Source organism: Nomascus leucogenys, chromosome 22a (genome assembly GCF_006542625.1).
Source record: "Nomascus leucogenys isolate Asia chromosome 22a, Asia_NLE_v1, whole genome shotgun sequence".
Taxonomy (NCBI): Eukaryota; Metazoa; Chordata; class Mammalia; order Primates; family Hylobatidae; genus Nomascus; species Nomascus leucogenys.
In genome coordinates, this window is record NC_044402.1 from 54,033,010 (window position 1) to 54,057,644 (window position 24,635).

The window sequence follows — 24,635 nt, forward strand, 5'->3', positions numbered from 1 at the left end:
ACACTGGCTCTAGGGAGAGGTACTGTTATTGGGACTAGAGTCTAATAATGAGGCAAACACAGATTCAACAAAAACTTGCTAAAGTGTCCTTTAAAAATGACACAAATCCAGTTGTTCTAAATTGTCTAAAATGCTGACTTTGAGGTAAAGTCATATCCGTCATGTTCTTTGGAGCATGACAAGTTCGGGTAGGTGTTGGGGGATATTCTCCATTAAATACATGTTTATAGGACGCCTGGTTTGACTTAGGCACTGTGTGCTGCTCTGGGAGCACGGAAGAGCAGGACACAATCCCCTTCCTCAAGGACTGTGCTATCCTGTGCAGTAGCCGCCAGCCACCTGTAGCTATTAAGCAAAAAACGTACTGTAAGTATAAAATGCCCTGGAATGTGAAGACTTGATTAAATGTATATACATAATCTCAGTAATTTCTATATTAGTGTTTAGTTTGCAATTTTTTGTATATTTGCGGTTTAAAATATGTATTACATTAATCTCACCTGTTTCTTATTGCTTTTTAACTGTAGCTACTAGAAAATTTGAAATTGAATTAAGAGGCTCCCATTATATTTCTACTGGACAGCGCTGCTCTGGGTGCTCTTGGTTGGCCACCAGTTGGCCACTGGCTCCTTTTCTGAGATTTTTCCATTTAAGCAGCCTGCTTGCCGGGGTCTTCAAGTCCTTTCCTGTTACTACCTAGATATTCCACCAGAGGGCGACCTTACCATTGAATTTTTCCATTCTGGACCTTAGATCTGACTGTTTTTGTTGGTGCATTGCTGTTTTTAATCCATTTTGCTTTAAGCACCGTGCCAGGCTTTGGGACCACAATTATGGTTCCTGCCATCAAGAATGGCTGTCTTGGAAGTCTGTACACAGAACTAAATATGTGGTGGAAAAAGGAGAAAGTGCATTATATTAATGTGTAATATAAATGTTCATGTGGTCTGCAACTTTCTGGGGCAATCCTTTCCCTAGTAATTAAGTAGTTTCAAGTGCCTGTCTAACTGCAGGAATTCAAGTGGCTCAGTGCTGTCACGAGAATGTCTGATAATTCCTGGACAGAGAGAAGTGATGCAAATGTGTGCTTACATATGGAGTTGATGGCATCTCCTGCACCAGCCTCCTGCCCTGGGCACACTGTTGTGGTCATTTGGGGGCAGCTCCCTACCACAGCAGATTTCTTGCTGGCCATCACTTTTCAAACTCTGGACTTCTGCCCTTTGGCTGGGAACTGCTCACTTCCCTTAGAAATTTCCCCTCCTGTCTCCTGACTTCTCTAAATGCCAGAGTTCCAACCTCTATCTCTCGGAAAATTCTAAGCTAAAATCACTCTTCCTTTGTATCTGCAGATAGTTTGAAATTTATACATTAAAACTTATTTGTGAAAAGAAAAGTAACTTTAAAAATATATAACTGGTCTCATTACACTCTGGAGCAACAATTCCCAATGATGGTAGGAAAACCCCAAAATTGGCCATCGAAAGGCATAGATACAGCCCTTCCTGTTTAAAAGAGGTATTTTTGAAAAACCTCAAATCTCTTTTGGGAAAGGCGGAATCTTTCATGGTTTCTTCTTCCCCTCTCCCTCCCCCTTTTGGGAATGACATCTGGGGCAGAGGATGAACTTACAGAGCATGCTGGCTGTGGGAAGCTGGGTCTAGGTGGCATTTTTTCTCTTTTCTGATGGTTTTCTGCCCCCAGTTCCTTGGCCTCTCCCTGTTGACTGCCAACATTTCTGTGGCTGGTCTAATCTGCGATTGATTATCCCTGATGAAGGCAATGGGGCTCAGCCACCTTGCCTGCTGGTGGCCCCAGCGTGGCTCTGCTCCTACTCATATCCTTCCAGTTTGGCGAGGCTGCAGCCTGATCCCGGGCCCGTGTGTTCTGGGCTGTGGCCCCTGGCTCCAGGCCAGTTCTAGCCTCTCCATGACCATCCTGAAAACCAATTTACTGCACGTCAACTCACTAAAATCAACCCATCAACTAACCAGAAATTAATACATCAAATCATCAATTCTCCAATTTTATCAATTTGCCAAAAACTTGACTTTAAAGTTTTTGTCCTTTTATATTGAATTGAATGGTTTTTACAACCTTTGAAGACTTCTGAAAATGTTTGGTTAATTTGCCTTTCCTTTTGTTTTCATAGTAGCTTATAAGTAATGTTCGATTTGTCAGATGTTGGTGATACAGGGAGAAGATGATAATGGTGACAGAGTGTTTTTCATCTTCTAAAGTGTCCTCACAAAAACAGAGAGTGCAATTGGGATAGCAAAGGAAAATATCCACAGACAATGTCTCCTTATCAGACCAGGGATATCCCTAGAAGATCCTGCGAGACTCTAGAATGTGTGTGGGTAGATCCAAGCTGTAGATCCAAGGTAGATCCTGTGGAGGTAGCAGAGGGTTCAGAGGAGAGGGTTCTGGTGTTTCTAAGATCTCGGGAACACAGAAGTGGCCAGTGCATGTCCATCTCCCAAAAGAGGTGATCTCAGTCTAGAATGAATTCTCAGCAGAGAGCTCTAAGGACCTAGACTTTTGGAAATGTAGAAACTCCCTTTTCTCTTACCAATGTCTAATTTTTAGGACTATGACTTTGATACAGCTGTCAATATTCTGTTTTGGAATATTGTTTGCTGTTGGTCGTCTGTGATAAAAATCCAAATTTTCCCCTGGGTGAATAGGCATAAGGTCACATCTAAAGAAGTGCAAAAGGAAAACATTAAGACTGCTAGTAAATTAATGTTTTTATAATAACATATATCCCCATATGCTTCACAGAAACATGTACCTTCTCTCTGTATGAGCTTTGGGTATTTCATTTATAATGAAATGGCACATTAACATGTTTTTCTAAATCAAAAGTCAGTTTCCTCCTTGAGATTAATTACATCTCCATAATATGAAAGCAGCTTCTGCCACCATGTATTTGAAATAGCAATTTCCCATGTTTGCTATAAGAAGAATAAATAAATTGTTGTGTTATACACAAAAGAGAATTCTTAATTCTGCCCTAGGTAGGAGAAGCTAGAGAGAAGATGACATTTGAACTGTGCCTTGGAGGATAAATACGAGTTTACTGATGTGGAGAAGAGGATGACAGCCCTGCAAGGAGAGAAGACGGCCTGGGCAAAGGCACAGAGGTTTCCAAGCATATGGCAGGCAGGGGACTGCTACGTGGCCAGGTAAATGAGGAGCCGGAGAAGACGAGGCTTAGAAAACAGGCTGGTGTCAAATTGTGAAAGCTGCAGATGTCCTGCTAATGTAACAGGGTTGTGCCTTATCTATGATTAATGGCAACCAGGCACAGTTTTTGTTTTGGAGCCAGGTGAAAGCAGGATTGACTTGAATTGATAGAAAGAGAAAAGAGGCAGCAAACCATTTAATTGATTGACTGATCAACTAATTAATTACTCCAGTCTCCTTGTGAAAGTTCCAAACCTTCTCACTCTCCTCTCACTCCACATTCAGTTCTACATAGCAGCAGGAATTCCTTGGCTCTTACTTCATCAAGAAAATTGGTCAGGCACACCCTTCATCAACGACATTCTGACCATTTGGAGACCCTGGTTTCTCTTTCTTCTTCTTCCTCAAATCTCAGAGGCTGGGGCTCTTCCTGATCCAGGCTAACCCTGACCTCCAGTTATGCCCTCGAGACTTTCACTCCTGCCTCCACTGGGAGCTTGTCTCAGCTGTCCTCCCTTCTATCTCTCTGTTAACTCTAATCAGCCCCCTGCTGCCAGATCCTTCCCTTCAGTTTAGAATTTAGGCTCAAATCTTCCTTGTCCCTAATGCTCTTCTCATCTCCCTAGCTTCCACCCTCATCTCTCTTCTTTACTCTTCCCATGTTCCTTAAAGAAAATGTTACACTTCTGTGTTTCCTCTTTCTCCCCTCCCACTCATTCTCAGCCCCACCGCAGTCTGACTTCCTTGTCCATGACCTCAATGGGACAGAAATTGATTGCCAAGGTCACCAAATCTTTATCTTCATGGATTTCTCTGCTGCTTTCATCACCATAGATCATTCCACTTTCTTGAAATCTCTCCTTATTCAGATTTCAAGACATCACAGTCCTCTGATTTTCCTGACACCATTCAGATCATTCATTCTGGGGCTTCTGCTCCTCTGGGAATCTGTAAGTGCAGAGTGTCTCTAGGGATCTGTCCCCAGCTAACAATGTCTCCTCGATCAAACATTCATTTGTATAGCTTCAATTCTTAGTCACCTAATTATGCCTAACATAGCAAAGAACAAACCTTGGCATCTACTAGGTGCTTAGTAGCTGTCACATCTTTTCTTCTTCCCAGACCTTTTGAATACAGCAACCTGGTCTTCTATTCATGGAGAGCAAAATCTAACCATTCCACCTCCTCTCTCCTCAGGGCCACAATTTTATTCTTCTAGATATCTCTTCTTTCTCTAACATTAATCCACTTCTTTTTCCATTTCTGTACACTCACTTTCCTTCTTTGGCTCTCTTCATCTGATCAAAATGAAAAATTAAAAGATATTTCAATGTTTTTGTGTAATAGCTAATCTATTACAAAATATTTATATTCTTAGATATGCAGCTTTATTATGCAATCACAAATGTTTTACACGTTTGACTTTTCTCAAAATCAAAAATCAGTTTTTAAAATTGCTTTTTACCTATATGTGGTGCTTGCTTGATGAAAACGAGCAACTAGAAAAAACTGGTCTACTTCCACTCAAACAGTGTCTCCAACTTTGTGGCTTGCCCGGCTACCAGACCCTTCTTGAGAAATATTCTGCCAGACACAAATGAACACTCTTAGTTCACACTGCCCATTGGCCCACGAGGGAATGGAGAATGTTCTCTATGGAGAATTAGGTGCTTACCACAGAAATAGCCTTCCATGAGGTGTTTCAGTTCTGCTTTCACTTTCCCGACGCATGCAAAGTGGCCCAGAAAACAGCAGCCCCTCCCCGGAACTATTTCCTTCCTTTCTCAGAGAGCTGCAGCTCCTGCTCTCTGGAAAGTTTCATGAGGAAATGGATTGCCTCCGTTCTTGGTGAAAATTAACTCCGTTACTAAGTTCTTAATCTTTTTTGTTTATATAGCTCTCATTCCAAAAGACAGCCTCCCTGACGGGGCTAGAAAGTCGTATGTTTGTAAATAATCAGAGACAGACCAAGGAAAAGGACAGAGGGCTCTGTTGTCAATCCCATGGCAATTCACTGCTAGTCTTCTGCAAAAGACATGTGACCCAGAGGAGACCCTCAGACACAAGGAAAGAGGAATTCTGTAGGGGACTTAGAGGCAATCTCTTTAACTGGAGGGGCTGAATAGCTTTCCTCTCATGGTTTGCAGCTCAGTGTAAGGCCAGGCAAGCTCCCAGGAGGCCATCCAGCCTGTGAGTCCCTAGAGAATCTCAAAGACCACACCAAAGGGTCATTCCTGTCTTAGCAACTGAGTAGGAAGCATTGTTGCCACCAAACTGAACAAATCTGAGAAACTTAGTCCAGGAGGGAAGGGAGGACTTTGGGGCCTAGAGTTAAGCAGACTACTGCCCAGACAGGCGATGGCAGGGACAGGCAGAGTCCAAAGTGTCCTTTGAGACAGAAGCATCATCAAGGGTGTGGTGATAATCCAAGGACATGGTAGAACTTCAGGGGATAAACCCACACGGATTCTAGAGAAAAACTGTATACATGGCCAGTGTGGATTAGTCTCAAAGCCAAGGGGAGGTTTGATGGGACTGAGATGTCTTCATGAGGCCAACCTGGAGTGGGACTGCCCTCATTTCCAGAGGATTTAGTAAGTAGGTTTTGGCAGAGAGTCAGGCTGGGACCAGCTATAAAGGCTTTGCCAATCTGACTTGACTTAGTGCCATAGGAAAGTGAAGGCAGGAAGCCGATGCTAATTGATTCTGGGCCTCTTGTTTTCTGCCTCAGAACAGAGAGCTCTGGGGTTGAGGAGGGAATCATACTAGCACCATAAATGGTTTGAAAGATGTAAAGGGGGAAATGTGAAAACATTTTTTATATGTCATGTCAAAGTCCAGTTTGCCTGGAGCACAGAGTGTTTGTAAGGACACAGAGGGAGGTTAGGCTGAGGAAAGACTGTAGACAACTGCAATGCGAGGCTCAGGATGTGGGACTTTGCGGGCAGTGGAGAGACAGCGAAGGTTTTTGAGGAGGAGGTGAGATGATCACGGTTGTGTTCTAGGACTATTAACCTGGCGCTAGTATAGCAAATAAATTTGATCTGAGGGTGGCAGGAAGGTTAAAGAAAAAATAAGAACAGCCTTAGCCAACTGCTTTGGAGAACAACAGGGTAAGCTCAGAAATGCCCAATTTGATACAATAATTATCACAAAAGGAGTTGCATTTGTAACGTATGTATTACTTTTTAATGTGCTTTTTCATCTATCACATCATCTGGTGCCTCTGGTGTGACCTTCCAAGTCCATCCTCCTTCCTGACCCTATCCATCCAGGCTCAGCCCCTGGGAGTGTGCCCACTGCTCCTACGGTGCCTTCCACCACTGGTCCTGAGTTTCGGAGAAGACATAGGGAGATGACAAAGCTTTAGAAACAACGGAAACAATTTAGGGAATGGGGTGGTCACTATGAGAAGAATAAAAGATGTCCACTGCAGACAGCATATATGGTGCAAGTCTATAGTCTTGGAAAAAGTCAGACTACATTAATCTTGTTCACCAAATCCTGAAATACACAACAGGGAGAGTCTTTTAAACTTTGAAGATGGTAAGTTTAACATAAGTAGAAAGGCAGACTCTCATACCAAGGCTAATAAGCCTATGGGAACCTGTTAGTCCCAAAAGTGAAACGTGTAAATTCTCAAAACATGTAAATATATATATATATATTTACATGTTTTGAGAATTTACACGTTTATATATATATATATATATACTCACACGTTTATATATATATATATATATATATATATATATATATATATATATACTCACACACACACAAGGGTGACAGAAACTTGAAGGATTGCTAAGAGAGCTCAAGGATATTCATGGCCTATTTAAACTTACGAAGCTTTTGTGGAAGAAATCTGTCCTTCTACACTTTGTTCCTGCTGAAAGAGAGAAACCCTGTGCTTACAGCAATATCCACCAGGAGTGATTTTGCCTCACAGGGGATATTTGCCAATGTCTGCAAACATTTTTGTTCTCACACTAGGAGAGGGAAGCACTATTGATATCTGGTGGGTGTAGCCCAGGGATGTTGCTAAATGTCTTGCAATGTGTAGGACAGCCCCCAGCACGAAGAATTATTCAGCCCAAAATGGCATTGGTGCCAGGCTGAGAAACCCTGGCTTAGGGTCATGCTCCTGCCCTAAAGTGCAGTTACTATTGTTTGCAAGTTTAATTATTCCAGGAGCTATACCTCTGTTAAGGACTGAATTGCATCCCTCCCCACAACTCGAAATTCCTATGCTGAAACCTTAACACCTAATGTGACTGCTTTGGAGACAGGGCCTTTAAATAGGTAATTAAGGTGAAACGAGATCATCCAGGTGGGGTCCTAAGCCAATGAGACTGGTGTCCTTATAAGAAGAGGAAGAGACACCAGGAGAGCAAATGCACAGAGGCCCTGTGAGGACACAGTGAGAAGGCAGTCATCTCCAGGCCTGCGAGAGAGGCCTCAGAATGGAACCTACCTTGCTGGCAACTTGATCTTGGACTTCCAGACTCTGAGAAAATAAGTTTAAGTTTAAGCCACCCAGCCTATGGTATCTTGTTATGGTGGCCCTGGCTAACGAATCCACCCTTTCTCACTTACCTTTAGCTCTTCCTCACTCAATACTTTTCCATTGAATACTAGATGCTGGTGCGGCTCCCCCTGCCCGATGCGCACACGTGGCCCACTGCAGACCGACCTACACAAGTGGCACTGGAACCCTGAGGGGCTGAGGGGACCCCACATCCAGGCCAGCCAGGTGCGGGGTGAGCGGGGGCACCCCAACTTCCCTGGATCACATGGGCTGCAGGGGCCAGTGGATCAGGGAGGAGAGGCATGGGGAGCTTGCTGCAGCTCCTCACCGGGACAGGAGAGAAGATGCCCCCCACCTTCTCTAGTTCACCCTCTCGATTCAAGTTTGTCAGCCCCTGCCGCTGAGATCAGGGGATGGCACCAGATAGAATTTTTAATTCAAAAGGAAGCAGAACTTAAAGACTAAGAGAATTCTCAGCCTATCCACATTGTGAAAACTAAGAAAGCATGTTCAGGAGAGAACACCAGTGGTGTGTCTATGTAACCATTGGATGAGGAAATTAGTATGGATCAACCATCTCAGTGGAATCTGGGTGCTATTCATCAGGCAATGAAAGAATGACCTAAAGGCATTTCAGATCAGGGCTGCCACTCCTATCCCAGGTGCAGAATGCAAGGGCATGGGGGACAGAATGACTTCAAAGGAGGGGCTGCAGGTACTTGTGGGGCTTCAGCACTCATTACCATGGGCCACCTTGAGGCTGTGCTCTCCACACTCCATCACAGGGCTCCTAGGCTTCCCCAGGTGTAGCTCCAACAGATCCCGGTTTAGTGTGTGCTGTGCTCAGAAAAGCTGTGGGGGTATGCTAACCTCCACCTAGATTTCAAAGGATGCTCTGGAAAGCCACAGAGTGTAGGCAGAAAGCCACCATCTGCAGGGCCACCATGGAGAGACTGCACAGCATGATGCCCAGTGAAGCAGTAGGGTAAGGCCACCCCTGAGGCCCTAGGCTAATTGAACCACTGGTATACAATTGCAGCCTGGGAGAGCCTCGGGCACAGAGCTGCCTCAGAGGTAGGGCCACCAAAGGGAGCAACTATGAGGGCAGGGCCGCTCAACGCCATGAGGCAGAGGCCACCTCCCCAGTGTGCCTGGAGGGCAGAACCTTGATTCAAAAAGATTATTCCGGAAACTTGACTTGCTCAGGACCTGGTACACCTTTCTTCTCTCCTATTCCTCCCTTTTGGAATAAGAACTTCTATCCTATGCCTGTCCCATCATTTTATTTTGGAAGCAAATAGTATATTCAGTTTCACAGCTGGAGAGCAATTTGCCTCACAATGAATCATGCCTTGAGTCTCATCCATATCTGATTTATCCTCTTAACCCTTTTATGTGTACAGCTCAGTTGGGTAAACAATATTCACATTGTTGTGTGACAACTCTAGAACTTTTTTATATGCAAAATAAAACTTTATACTCAGGAAACAACTCCCTATTTCCCACTCTTCCCAGCTCCTGGAAACCCCCACTCTATTTTCTGTTTCTGTTATTTTTGACTTTAGATATCTCTCATAAGTATAATCATACAGTATTTATCCTTTTGTGACTGGCTTATTCCACTTACCATAATGTTCATCCATGTTGTACCATGTAACAGGATTCCTTCTTTTTTTAAGGCTGAATAATATTCCACTGCATATATATATATATATATACACACACACATATATATGTATATTTGTATATATAATAAAATTATCACATGATTCAGCAATTCCACTTCTAGATACATACCCAAAGGAAACAAAATCAGCATTTCATAGAGATATTTCTGCTCTCACTTATATTGCAGCATTATTTACAATAGCTAATGGGTGTAAACAACCCAAAAGTTTATTGACAGATAAATGAATAAAGAAAATGTGGTATATATATATATATGTATATGTATGCATATATGTGTATATGTGTATATGTGTGTATATATGTATATATGTGTGTATATATGTATATATGTGTGTATATATATATATACCATATTTTCTTTATTCATTTATCTGTCAATAAACTTTTGGGTTGTTTACACCCATTGGCTATTGTCAATAATGCTGCAATATACGTGAGAGCAGAAATATCTCTATGAAATGCTGATTTTATTTCCTTTGGGTATGTATCTAGAAGTGGAATTGCTGAATCATGTGATAATTTTATTTGTAAACTTTTTAGGAAATCTCATACTGTTTTCCATGGTGGCTGCACCATTTACATTCCTACCAGCAGTGCACCAGGATTCCAGTTCTTGACATCCTCGCTAACACTTGTTAATTTTTTTGTTTGGTTTGGTTTTATAGTGGCCACCTTAATGGCTGTGAGATAATATCTATCTCATTGCGGTTTTGATTCATGTTTCTCTAATAATTAATAGTGTTACACATATTTTCATACACTTGCTGGCTATTTGTATATATTATTTGAAGAATTATCTATTCAAGTCCTTTGCCCATTTTTAAACTAGGTTATTTGTTTTTTAATTGATAAAGAAAGATTATACATACCAATCATGTGATGTTTAAAATATGTATGCATTGTGGAATGGTTAAATTGACCTAATTAATATATGCATTATATATAGTGAGAACACTTAAAACCTACTCTCTTAGCAATTTGCAAGAATACAATGCATTGTTATTAATTATAGTCACCACATTGTACACTAGGCCTCTTGAACATATTCCTCCTATTTGACTGAAATTTTATATCCTGGGACAAACATTTTTCCAACCAGCAGTAATTTTCAGCTCCTAATAACCACCATTCTATTCACTATTTTTATGAGTTCAACTTTTTTGGATTCACATATAAATGAGATTAGGTGGTATTTGTCTTTCTGTGGCATATTCACTTAACATAATGTTCTTCAAGTTCATCCATTTTTGTTGTGAGTAATAGGATCTTCCTCTTTTTTAAGGCTCAATAGTATTCTATTGTGTGTATACACCACATTTTAATTATCCATTTATCTGTTGTTACACCCTTAGGTTGTTTCCATATCTTAGCTATTGTGAACAATGCTGCAATGAACATGGAGCATAAGTATCTCTATGAAATGCTGATTTCATTTCCTTTGGGTGTATGCTCAGAAATGAGATTGCTGGATCATATGGTAGTTCTATTTTTAATTTTTAAGGAGCCTCCATACTGTTTTCCATAATTACTATATAATTTACATTCCCACCAACAGTGTACAAGGGTTCCCTTTTCTCCACACCCTTGCCAACACTTGTTACCACTTGTCTTTTGATAATAGTCATTCTAACAGTTGTGAGATAATATCTCATTGTGGTTTTAATTTTCATTTCTCTGATTAGCTATGTCGAGCATTTTTTTCATATGCCTGGTGGCCATTTGTATGTCAACTTTTGAGAAATGTCTTTTCAAATCCTTTGCTCATTTTAAAATCAGGCTTTTTTTTGCTATTGAGTTGTTTGGATTCCTATACCCCTTATCAAGCATCTGGTTTGCAAATATTTTGTCCCATTCCATAGGTTGTCTCTTCACTCTATTGATTGTTTCCTTGGCTGTAAGAAAAAGAAAGTTTTTAGTTTGATATAATCCCATTTGTTTATTTTTGCTTTTGTGCCTGTGCTTTTGGGATTATATCAAAAAATTATTGCCCAAACTAATGTCATGGAGCTTTTCTTCTATGTTTTCTTCTAGTAGTTTTACAGTTTTGCGTCTTATGTGTAAGCCTTATTCTGAGTTGATTTTTGTATATGGTCTGAGATGAGAGTCTAGTTTCATTCTTCTACATGTGGATATCCAGTTGTCCCAATACCATTTATTGAAGAGACTATGCTTTACCCATTGTTGGTTCTTGGCACCTTTGTTGAAAATCAGTTGACCATGAATGTGTGGATTTGTTTCTGGGCTCTCTATTTTGTCAGTGCATCTGTTTTTATGTCAGTACCATGCTGTTTTGATTACTATGGCTTTGTAGTATATTAGTATATTTTGAAATCAGATAGTATGATGCCTCCAGTTTTGTTCTTTTTGCTGACAATTGCTTTGGCTATTCCAGGTCCTTTGTGGTTCCATATGAATTTTAGAATTTTTTTTCTGTTTCTGTGAAAAATGTAAGGAAATTTTGATAGGGATTGCATCGAATCTGCAGATCACTTTGGGTAGTACAGACATTTTAACAATATTGATTCTTATAATCTATAAATACAGGATATCTTTCCATTTATTTGTGACTTCTTCAATTTCCTTCATCAGTGTTTCATAGTTTTAAGCATATAGGTCTTTCACCTCCTTTGTTAAATGTATTATTTTATTTATTTACTTATTTTTAGCTTATGTAAATGAGATTGTTTTATTGGTTTCATTTTCAGATAGTTGTTTGTTAGTGTGATGCTATTGATTTTTGTATGTTGATTTTTGTATCCTGCAACTTTACGAGATTCTTTATTTTTTTCAGTACAATCTGTATTGTGTTGCAACTAGATTTCTTTATTACTTCATAGTTTTTAAGTGGAGTCATTATGGTTTTCTATATATATAATCATGTCATCTACAAACAGTGACAATTTGCATTTTTCTTTTCCAATTTGGATGATTTTTATTTCTTACTCTTGCCTAATTGCTGGCTAGAACTTCAGTATTGTGTTGAATAGAAGTGGTTGGATTGGACCTCCTTGTCTTGTTCCTGGTCTTAGAGGAAAAAAATTTCAACTTTCCACCATTGAGAATGATGTTAGCTATGAGTTTGTCATATACGACCTTCATTGTGTTGAGGTGCATTCCTTATCTGTTGAGAGTTTTTTTTTTTTAAATCACGAAGGGATGTTGAATTTTGCCAAATGCTTTTTCAGAGTCTATTGAGATAGTCATATGGTCAGTATTCTTCATTCTGTTAAAGTGGTATGTCACATTTTTAGATTTGAGTATGTTGAAACGTCTTTCATCCCTGGAATAAAACCCACATGATCATGATAAATGATCCTTTTAATGTGCTGTTGCATTCAGTTTGCTAGTATTTTGTTGAGGATGTTTATAGGTTATTTGTCATTGTTGCTGCTGTTGAGTTGTAGAAGCTCCTTATATATTCTGGATATTAACCTCTTATTGAAAAGATAATTTGCAAATATTTTATTCATATTGTTTTTCACTCTGTTGATTGTTTTCACTGATGTGCAGAAATGTTTAAGTTTGATGAAGTTGGATTTGTGTATTTTTTTTGTTGCCTGTTTTTGGTCATATCCAATAAATTATTGCAAAATTTAATGTCATAAAGTTTTCTTCTATGTTTGATAGAACTTCTTCTAGGAGTTTGATACTTTTAGCTCTTACATTTAGGTCTTTTATCCATTTTGAGTTAATTTTTGTATTTGCATATGGTGTCAGGTAAGAATCCAACTTCATTATTTTCCATGTGGATATCCAGTTTTCCCAACGCAATTTGTTGAAGAGATTGTCCTTTCCCCATTGTATAGTCTTGGCACCCTGGTGGAAGATCATTTGACCATATACTTGAGAGTTTACTTCTGGGCTGTCTATTCTGTTCCATTGGTATGTTTTTATGCCAGTACCACATTGTTTTGATTACTGTAGCTTTGTAATATGTTTGAAATGAGGAAGTGTGAGTTCCTCAACTTTGTTCATCTTTTTACTTTTTTTGTTGCTATACAGGATTTTTTGAGATCTCAAGGATTTCATATAACTTTTTAAGATGGCTTTTCTATTTCTAGAATTTGTAAATTTCTTTTGATAATTTTCCTCTCTTTACCTGAAGCCATTAGGCATAAAGCATTTAAAAGTCTTACAAAAAGCATGTATTTTCTTTAAAAATAAGAAAAAGAAAAGGAGAAACTGTAAGTGTGGCTCAATCCAACAGAGATTTAGGTGAAAGGTATCTAGATAAGACAGGTTGCACTAAGTAGAAGAGAAAACACTGTCAAAACCTTGTTTTTCTTTCAGCTCTATATACCTGCTGCTTATCTGACTGAATAGAACATAATGTCTGTCAATTAACACTCATTGTATAAATAAGTAGAATAGACAGTTGACATTGGGGTACTCAGAAAATCGCAAGAATCTAAGAGTGTTTGAGGGTCTATTCTTAGAAAAAAACCTTTTTCATACCTCATAATCTCTGCTTTTGTGAATCCTTTCTATCTTTGAAAACAAAATCCATACTTATTCATTCATTTACTCACTTATTTAACTCGATTTTATTGAGCACTTAGTGGCAGGATTCAGAGTAAAGACCCCACTGTAGGACTTAAGTCCTTCAATTATCCTCAGTTTTTAATGACTCATGTTTCATCTTAGCTCCTGTAACTCTTCCATATGGTCGTTCATTTACTGTACCCATAGTGTCCCATATTTGCATGGGACTCAGATATATATGTCTTGAATCTAGATGAGGAATATTGTATTTTAAGAAGTTATAACAATAAACAAATTCCATTCACAAAGCAACTTTCTAATGGATAAATTTTTTTTTTTTTTGAGACGGAGTCTGGCTTTGTTGCCCAGGCTGGAGTGCAGTGGCGCGATCTCGGCTCACTGCAAGCTCCACCTCCCAGGTTCACGCCGTTCTCCTGCCTCAGCCTCTCGAGTAGCTGGGACTACAGGCACCCGCCATCGCGCCCGGCTAATTTTTTGTATTTTTAGTAGAGACGGGGGTTTCACCGTGGTCTCGATCTCCTAACCTCGTGATCCGCCCGCCTCGGCCTCCCAAAGTGCTAGGATTACAGGCGTGAACCACCGCGCCCGGTTCTAATGGATAAATTTAAGACACAACTATAAGATGGGAGGGGCTGAAAAAGCAGGGACTTCCCAATGCCCTGAAATCATGTGATAACTTCTTATCTTCTCTAAGACTGTCTGGCATGGTTTTCTCTTCTATTATTTTTGACAAATGTGATAGCTCTAGGCGTGAGTTTTTCTTTCACTTCTCATCTCTCTAACCACAAATTGCTGTCACAGGCCAACAGGGAGAATTCAGTAATACATCATACTCACCCCTGAGCTGTGATGTTGGCTCTCCACCTCTATCAGCCATCAGATTTTCTTATTAGCTGGTCTCTCTCTTCCTCTTTCCTTACACCAAACATTGATTCATCAAGGAGTCTGACCACTTTACTATACTTCCATTTCAACTCACACACACATTCAAATTCATCACTGATAATATCTACTTTATAAAATATTCCTTCAAAGCAGCCATTGAAGGCCGGGCGCGGTGGCTCAAGCCTGTAATCCCAGCACTTTGGGAGGCCGAGGCAGGCGGATCACGAGGTCAGGAGGTCGAGACCATCCTGGCTAACACGGTGAAACCCCGTCTCTACTAAAAATACAAAAAATTAGCCGGGCGTGGTGGCGGGCGCCTGTAGTCCCAGCTACTCAGGAGGCTGAGGCAGGAGAATGGCGTGAACCCGGGAGGCGGAGCTTGCAGTGAGCCGAGATCGCGCCACTGCACTCCAGCCTGGGGGACAGAGAATGACTCCGTCTCAAAAAAAAAAAAAAAAAGCAGCCATTGGCCTAATCCCCAGATGATGCCATTGATCCATGACAATAAGGAGAATAATGTCTCTCTATCATTACTTTCTTCTCATAGTCTTTTAATTCCTTATACATTGGCTAGTTTCAACTGCAAAAGTAACATGGGGTCCTTTGTCTATCAAACACACCCCTTGTAACATTTATATCTGCTCTGGGACAGAAATCTGTCCTCTGGACACCAGAGTACGAGGTTTAAGAAAGGCCAAATGTTGATACAATCCAACTGATGTAGAGTGATAAGGAAGGAAGTCAGGCAGCGTAAGGAAGTGGGAGGATGGGAGTTACGGAGAATTTCTGATGTAGATAATGAGCTTCTTTTCTTTTTCTTAAGGGATTTCCACAATCCTCCACTTTGTGGTATTGCGGACAGTGGTAATGAGAGGGAGGGAAGGGCAGGAGAGGCTTATTTCCAGAGGAAGCAGTAAAAGGTGGGCCTGTGAGGACCTGTTTAGCAGGCTTTAACATCCTATGTACATGTCCTTATCTTTTGAAGTGCTCTCCTGGTCCAGGCCCTGCTTATCATTATTCACAAATTTCAATGTCTGAAATAATCCAGAAAGTGACCAATCAGACATCCACAGATTAATTGATGATTTATACTTATTCTCCCTCTCTCCCCGCTCTCTCACCGTTTCTCTTCTCTCTCTCCCTCTCTCCCTCCCCTCTCTCCCTCCCCCTCTCTCCTTCTCCATCTCTCCCTCTCCATCTCTCCCTCTTCATCTCTCCCTCCCTTTCCCTCCTCTCCCCTCTCCTTTCTGTCTCTCCCTGCTCCAAAAAAGAATGATACAGAGATGCATAACACTCCTGTCTCTCCCATCTGAAAATTCAGGGATGGGGTGAGGTCCTAAGAAGTTAGCCTTAGAATCTCTTCCTCTTACTGTGGCTTCTTTAACCCTCCATCATCTCATAACTAATGATAAGTCTGAAAATGAGCTTCCTTATGAATTCTCATTATTCTGACAACAGACTCTAGAATCCAGCCATATTCTACTGTTTGGAGCCAGCCAGGGACTTTCCAAGTATTCACAGTGAAACACTGGCTTCCATGCCTGGGTCTTCCCACCCACTGCCTCTGCACTTGGTGCCTTTGAACCTCTCTTGTTCCTCTTGCCCTTGCTACTTCTGTATAGATCACAAGCTCCCTCCACACAGCTTCAGTTATACACATCCGTGCAGCAGGACTTTCTCAGGGGCTTAGTCTGCCAGAAACTAGTGACGCTACCTTTCACCCACTTTTTATTGGTTAGAGAGAAATGTTACCAGAATTTCCCAGGAAAAGAGCTTCTTTGAAGTCTCTACATGCATTCAGATAAATCCTTTCCCCTGATATTTTCCCTCCCTCCCCCTAGTCACAGCCCTGTTCAGAAGCCTGAACATGTCATGATGGCTGGGGCCTCAAATCCAGGGGACAATCTGAGGTGAAGGTGAGAAAGGATAGAGTCTACGAAGAGGCCGTGGAAGCTGTCGGGGAAGGAGAATGTTCAAGTAGCACAGGCAATCAAACCCTTCCCATTGCTCCAGGTGCCAAAGCAGGAATGAAAACCTGTCCCCTCTGTTGATTACTCTTCTTCTTCACTCCTAAAACTACACACCTGATGTTAGTCATCAGCCCTCTTCTTATCGCTCTACACCTGCTGCTCTGGAGGACTCATCCAGGCCTGTGGCTCCTTGCAGGTCTACACTAGTAACCTCCGAATCCACAGTCTCCAGCACTCCCTCCTGCTCCCATCCCCAGGTGGCAGTCAGGAGCCTGCACTTGGCTATCTCAACATCAACATCACGCCAACACCTATTTTTTCATGCTTTCAAGGGAGATTTTTTCTCCCCAAATTTCTTTCACCTTCCCTTTGGGGTTCCTGGAATAAATAATACAAAACTTGAGGTTCTCTTGTGATGCTGTTTGGAGTCGAGAGAGAGAGACAGAGAGAGAGAGACAGAGAGAGAGAGAGAGAGAGAGAGAGAGAGAGAGAGAGAGAGAGAGAGAGATACTCCCAGGAAGGAGCTGTCCCGATTCTTTTCCACCACTCGGGAGCTAGCCCTGCATCTAGTCTTTCTGTTCGGAGCCATATAAAAAGATCGCATGGGCAGCCCCCTGGGAATAGCCTATGTCTTTGTTCTCTGAGAGGCAATGATTTTTATCTGGACCCCACATAACTTTTCTCTTCCACAGAGAGCATCACAGTAAAAGCACATGTTTATCTTCTCTCCTTAACTTCTGACATCCTTAAATCCCTAGGAAGGGTATGGAGGGAGACAGATTGCTGATTCTGTGTATTTGGGTAAACCAGGTTCCTGGCTAAAATCACTTAGTAAAAAATGCCAAGCATGGTGAAGGGAGGAGGGTTAGAGAGTTTAAAAGAATGAAATGTGGAGACAGGTAAACTTGAAATTTAATCTTCCCTTCACCTATTATTGTGTATGTGATTTGGGGTCATATTCTTAACTATAACTACCTATTGCCTCATCTTAGAATAAGGATAAATAATATCTATGTTGAAACACTGCTGTGAGCATTAGTGCTCAATAATTATTACTACTGTACTAATGCAGGTTCTTGATTTTAAACAATAGAAAGCAAACTTGAATAATTAAGCAGAAAAGGCATTTATTGGCCGGGCGCGGTGGCTCACGCCTGTAATCCCAGCACTTTGGGAGGCCGAGGCAGGCGGATCACAAGGTCAGGAGATGGAGACCATTCTGGCTAACGCGGTGAAACCCCGTCTCTACTAAAAAAAATACAAAAAATTAGCCGGGCATAGTGGCGGGCGCCTGTAGTCCCAGCTACTCGGGAGGCTGAGGCAGGAGAATGGCGTGAACCCGGGAGGCGGAGCTTGCAGTGAGCAGATATTGCGCCACTGCACTCCAGCCTGGGCGACAGAGCAAGACTCCGTCTCAAAAAAAAAAAAAAAAGAAAAGGCATTTATTGGAAAGGAACTAAATAGCTCATAGAGGATATGACAAAGGCAGGAGTTCTTCATAGTTGATATTGTGTCTCCGTGCATTGAATCAGGAGACACATGATGTTGATTTATTCTATTATCAGTGATGCTAATTTTGACTACTTGATTTTAGTGGTAACTGACAGATTTTTCAACCATAAGTTACGATTTTCATTGCTTGATTTTCATATATTAAACTTACCTTATGTTCATAGAATAAATTCAACTTGGTCATTATTTTACCTAGTGTTATATTTAATTGACTAATAGATCTTTTTTTTTTTTTTTTTTTTTTTTTTTTGAGACGGACTCTTGCTCTGTCCCCCAGGCTGGAGTACAGTGGCGCGATCTCGGCTCACTGCAAGCTCCGCCTCTCGGGTTCACGCCATTCTCCTGCCTCAGCCTCCCGAGTAGCTGGGACTACAGGCGCCCGCCATCACGCCCGGCTAATTTTTTGTATTTTTAGTAGAGACGGGGTTTCACCGTGTTAGCCAGGATGGTCTCGATCTCCTGACCTCGTGATCCGCCCGCCTCGGCCTCCCAAAGTGCTGGGATTACAGGCTTGAGCCACCGCGCCCGGCCGACTAATAGATCTTTTAGGAGTTTTATATCTATGTTTAACGAGATGAGCCTTACTTTTGCTTTTTTTTGTTTTTGCTTCATGCTTATGAGGATTTGGCATATTGCTGCATGAGTTGAGAAATGTTCTTTTATTCCCCCGTCTTTTGGAATCGCTTGTGTAAGGTTAGCAAATGCCTTCATTGAATATTTAGAATAATTCACCCAATAAGATCATCTTTGCCTACAGATTTCTTTGTGGAAAGTTTTGTAATTATCAACTCAATTTCTTTAATAGATACAGGATTATGAAAATTTTTCTATTATTTCTTGAGTTCATTTTAGTAAGTGGTTTTTCTAGAATAAGTCTATCTCATCTAGCTTTTCAAATTTGCCAGCATAAAGTTATTTATAATATTTTCTATTGTAATTTTAATGTCTATTCGACCTGTAATGACAGTACCTTTTTCATTTCTGATACTGGAATTTCATGCCTTCTGTCTTGTTTTAAAATCTTCCACAGTCTTGCTAAAATTTTATTAATCTTATTAGTCTTTTCAAAGAAACAAATCTTCAGCATTGTTGATTTTTTCTATTGTATTATTATTTCCTGTCAAATTATTTTCTTCTATTATGCATATAATTCCCTTACTTTTACTTTTCTTGGGTTAAATTTGACATTCTTTTTCTAAGTATATGATTGATTTTCAGTGTTTCTTTCTTTCCAATTAATTATATGCATGTAAGTGTGCATATAATTTTTGTCTAGACCTGACTTTGGCTTCATCTTATGTTATAATATTTTGTAATGCAAGTATAATTTGCAATATTTTCAATTTTCTTTCTTCCTTCCTTCTTTTCTTTCAAGACAGGGTCTCACTCTGTTGCCCTGGCTGGAGTGCAGTGGTGCTGTCATATCTCACTGCAGCCTTGGACTCCTGGGCTCAAGTGATCCTCCCACCTCAGCCTCTTAAGAAGCTAGGACTACAGGCAGGCAGCACCACACCAGCTAATTTATATTTTATTTTTTGTAGAGATGGGATCTCATCATGTTGTCCAGGCTGGTTTTGAACTTCCTAGGCTCAAGCAATCTTCTTGCCTCAGCCTCCCAAAGTACTGGGATTACAGACGTGAGCCACCACACCCAGCTGATATTTTCAATTTTTTATTGTCAGGGATCTGATAATAATTAGATTTAATCTCTGATTATCTTCTTTGATCTATGGATTATCTTAATTTGTATTTCTTAATTTCTAAACTCTTCAAAATTATTCTGGTTATCTTTCTGTTATTGATCTCTAGCTCTGTTCTATTTTTGTCAAAGAACATTATAAAAGAGAAAATACTTTGAAATATTGTATTCTTTTTAATTGTTTTAGTAGTTATGTTTTTCGAGAAATTTGTCTTTTTTTTTTTTTTTTGACAGGTTGCTATGTTGCCCAGGCTACAGTGCACGATAGCCCCATACTCCTGGGTTCAGGCAATCCTCCTGCCTCAACTTCCCTAGTAGCTGGTACTACAGATGTGTGCCACCCGGCCCAGCACAAAATGTGTCCATTTTATCTAGATTATCTAATTTGTTGGCATACAATTGTCCACAGTATTCCCTTATAATTGTTTTTCATTTCTGTAAAGTGGTAGAAAGGTCTCATCTTTTATTCCTGATTTGAGTAATTTGATTCCTTTCTTTTTTTTTTTTCTTACTCAGCCTAGCTAAAGTTTCCTCAGTTTTGATTCTTTAAAAGCAGAATCTTAGTTTTGTTGATTTTCTCTATCTTTTTCTGTTTCCTAGTTCATTTATTCTCATTCTAACATTCCTTTCACTAGTTCTGGTTTGTCTTACTCTTTTCTAATTCCTTTTCTTTTCTTTCTTTTTTTTTTTTTTGTTTGTTTGTTTGAGACAGGGGTTTTTTTTTGAGACGGAGTCTTGCTCTGTCACCCAGGCTAGAGTGCAGGGGCCTGATCTCCACTCACTGCAACCTCCCTATCCCGGATTCAAACGATTCTCCTGTCTCAGCCTCCCGAGTGGCTGGGGTTATAGGTGCCTGCCACCACGCCAGGCTAATTTTTGTATTTTTAGTAAAGATGGGGTTACATCATGTTGGCCAGGCTGGTCTCAAGCTACTGACTTCAAGCGATCCACCCGCCTTGGCCTCCCAAAGTGCTGGGATTACAGAGTGAGCCACCGCACCCGGCCTCTTTTCTAATTTCTTAAAGTGGAAGGTTGTTACTGATTTGCAATTTTTCTTCTTTTTTAATGTACGTATTTACAGCTATAACTTTCTCTCTTATCATTAAAATGTCCTTACTTTTCTCTAGTGGTATTTTTGTATTAAGGTCTATTTTGTCTGGCATTACTGTAGCCACTACCACTTTCTTTTGGTTGCTCTTTGCATGGTGTATCTTTTCCTGCCTTGTACTTTCAACCTCTTGGTAACTTTGTGTCTAAGGTTTGTCTCCAGCAGAGAATATATAGTTGCATCATTTTTATTTTATCCATTCTGCTAACCTGTCTAAATTGAAATGTGTAATGTATTTATATTTAGTGTGATTACTGTAACATATTTTTATGTCTGCCATTTATTTTCTATTTTTCTTATATCTTTTTTGTTCCTCTATTACTGCTTTTTGTTGTGTTAAATATTTTCTATTGTATCATTTTAATTCACTTATCATTTCTTTTACTCCACTTTTTTTAGTTCCTCTACTTTTTTGTCTTAGTGACTACCCTACAGATTAAAATTAGCATATTATTTATCTAGTTTGTATTAATACCAACTTAATTTCAATAGTATGCATTTTATTTCTATACAGCTCTGTTCCCTACCCCCGTGCTGTTATTGTCATACAAATTACACCATTCTTACATGTGTGCCTATCAACACAGATTTATAAATATTGTTTGCTGAAGTTTTAAATTAAATAGGAGAAAAAATCATTAAAAAGTACATTTATATTGTCTTTTATATTCACCTCTTTCGGTTACCTTATTGGTGACTTTATTTCCTTACATGGATTTGACTATATTACACTATATTCTAGTGTCTTTTCACTTAAGCCTGAAAGTATTTTAGTACAGCTGTCTTGCTAATGATGAAATCTCTGTTTCTTTTTACCTGGAAATGTCTTCATTTCTCCTTCATTTTTGAGAGATAGTTTTGCCAGATTTAGAGTTTTTGGCTGACAGCTTTTCCCCTCAGCACTTTGAATAAGTTTTTCAATTGCATTCTAGCCTCCATGGTTCTCTTTCTTTCTCTTTCTTTCTTTCTTTCGTCTGTCTGTCTTTTTCACTTTGAATATGTCTTTCAATTGCATTCTAGCCTCCATGGTTCGTTTCTTTCTTTCTTTCTTTCTTTCTTTCTTTCTTTCTTTCTTTCTTTCTTTCTTTCTTTCTTTCTTCTTTCTTTCTTTCTTTCTCTCTTTCTTTCTTTCTTTCTGTCTTTTTCACTTCGAATATGTCTTTCAATTGCATTCTAGCCTCTATGGTTTCTTTCTCTCTCTTTCTTTCTCTCTCTCTCTTTCTTTTCTTTCTTTCTTTCTCTCTCTCTCTCTCTTTCTTTCTTTCTTTCTTCCTCTCTCTTTTTTGTGTTTTTACTTCTTTCTTTTAAGTCTTACACTCAAGCAGTCCTCCCACCTCAGCCTCCCAAAGTGCTAGGATTAAAGGATGAGTCACCACGCCTGACCCTCCATGGCTTCTGATGAAAGATCATCTGTCAATCTTCTTGGTTGAATGTGATAAGTCACTTCTCTCTTACTGGTTTCAAGATGACATCTTTGTCTTCAACTTTCAACAGATTGATTACAATGTGTGTAGGTGTGGATCTCTTTGAGTTTATTCTACTTACAGTTCATTAAGATTCTCAGATATGTAAATATGTAACATTTTTCATCAAATTTGCAAAGTTTTCAGCCATTATTTCTTCAAACATTTTTTCTGGCACTCTTTTTTTTCATTTTAGGACTACAGTTATACATATTTTGGTCTGCTTGATGGTGTTCTACAGGTCTCTGAGGATCTGTTCATTTTTCTTTTCTCATTTTTCTTTTTCTTCCTTAAACTGGATAATCAAAATTAACCTACATTTAACTTTGTTGATTATTTCTTCTGCCTGCTCAAATCTGCTGTCAAGCCAGTCTGGTGAAATTTTCATTTCTGTCATTGTATTTTTCAACTCCAGAATTTCTATTTGGTTCTTTTCTTATATAATTCCTGTTGCTATAGTCTCTATTGGGTGGTGAGACATCATTCATATGCTTTCCTTTAGTAAACATGATTTCCTTCAGTTCTTTGAATATATTTTAAATGCTTATTTAATGCCTTTGTCTAGTAAGTCTAATTGCTGGACTTCCTTAGAGACATTTTTTATTTATTAATTTTCCCCCTATGTACAGGCCATACCTTATTATTTCTTTGTATGTCTTGTAATTTTTGTTGAAAACTAGATATTTTGTGTAATATAATGTGGAAACCCAGATAATCATTCTTCCCTCCCTTTCCCTTCTAGGATTCGCTTTCATTGTTTGTTGTTGTTTTGTTTTGTGACTTTTCTGAACAAATCTTGCAAAGTCTGATTCTTTGTTATATGTAGCTATTAAACTTTTCCTCAGTTAGCTTAGTGGTCACCTAATGTTTGAACAAAGGTTTCCTAAAATGCCTGGAATAAACACATCTCTTAGTCTTTCCTGGGGGGCTTTGTCTTTGTTTTGTGTTGCTATAAGAGAATACCTGAGAAAAGGTAATTTATAAAGAAAAGATGTTTATTTTACTCATGGTTCTGCAGGCTGGAAAGTTCAATATTAGACAGCTGCATTTGGTGGCTTCTGCTGAGGTCCTTGTGCTGTGTCAAAACACAGCAGAGAAACAAAAGGAGAACCAGGTATATGTGAAGAGGACAAAACAAGAGAGGCAAACTCACTTTATAACAACCCACTCTCATGGGAACTTGATAACTAACCCAGTCTTTCAAGAAAGACACCAATCCAACTTAATGATCTAAGCACCTCTTAAAGGCACCATCTTCCAACACCACCAGATCGGGAACCAAGCCTCAAAATAAGTTTTGATGAGGACAAGCCATATTCAAACCGCAGGAGGTTCTGTGTGCATGTTGGTGAATACCTACAACACTCAGCCAGACAGTTGACACCTCTGCTTTACCCTTTATTTCCTCCTTGTATAGAGCCCCAAGGCCAGTCCAAGAAGAAAGCTTACAGTCTTCTTAGGTCTTTCCTAAGTATGCACCCTGTCCTGCATATGTACATGGCCTTCTAGATTTCCAGGAATATGATGGAAATAATCAAAGCCCCTTGGACATCTCATTTCTCAGATTTTCCCTTTAAGCTTGTCTTCCTCAACTGTTATCCACTGCCTCAGGCAACTCAGTTGCCTTTAATTGTTTCCAATAAATATTTTCATGGAAAAGGATTTTTGCACCGGGCAAGTTCCCAATCAGGTCAAATGAGAACTACTTTGCAAATTGGGTCTTCCAGGAAACCACCAGACAGGTAAAATAATGACAATTCTCTGATCACAAGGTTTTGGAAAAGCCCCAGCTCTGTTCTGCTGCCTCCAGGCTGCTGATTTTCACCATGATTACAGCTTGTTGGTTTTCAAGTCTACTGCAGAACCCAAGAGGACAGAACGGGAATCGTACAAGTTAAAATGTCACAAAACTGTTCTTACTGAGATTGCACCATTTTTCTTTAGTAAATGTTCCTTGGATTGCTGCAAGACTTTGGTTAATTTCCAGAGTTCTGAAAAAGTTGATTTTTTTTCAATTTTTGTCACTTTTCTTGTTGCTTTTATGGAGAGGAGAGTTTTTGGAGGTTCTTACTTTGTTATTTTTGCC